The sequence below is a fragment of the Pteropus vampyrus genome, unplaced genomic scaffold, assembly GCF_000151845.1.
Source record: "Pteropus vampyrus isolate Shadow unplaced genomic scaffold, Pvam_2.0 Scaffold972, whole genome shotgun sequence".
NCBI classification, from domain to species: domain Eukaryota; kingdom Metazoa; phylum Chordata; class Mammalia; order Chiroptera; family Pteropodidae; genus Pteropus; species Pteropus vampyrus.
This window is the reverse complement of record NW_011889753.1, coordinates 1-441: the sequence shown is the minus strand read 5'-3', so window position 1 is coordinate 441 and position 441 is coordinate 1.

The window sequence follows — 441 nt, the reverse complement described above, 5'->3', positions numbered from 1 at the left end:
TCGGGAGAGTAACAGCTGGACTCGCGCCGCAGTGCTCGGGCCAACATGACGTCACGGGGCAGGGAGATGAGTTCCCAGTGGGGCTCTGGGGGGGGCTCCCGAGTGGGGCATTCTTTCCTGAAGCCTCATCCCGGCTCAGCCCCTCCTCCTCCTCCTCCTCCCCTCCCCCTCCCCGCGGGGCCTGGAATTGGGTTTGGGGCGGGTTCAGCTCCCAGAGCCGACTTCTGCGTCTTCTCCGGAGGCAGGCAAGGGCTCGCCTCCACTCTGAGCGCGCCTTTTCCGAGGCTGCCGCCCTGCTCTGCGTTGGCCTGCTGGCCTGCTGGCCTGCTGTGGGTCTGGGTCGGGGCCAGAGGCGGGCGTCACCGAAGGAGCCACACAGAGAAGGCCCTGGAGGACCAGGACGGCTGCAGGTAGCTCCGTGGGGCCCACGCCCAGGGGAGG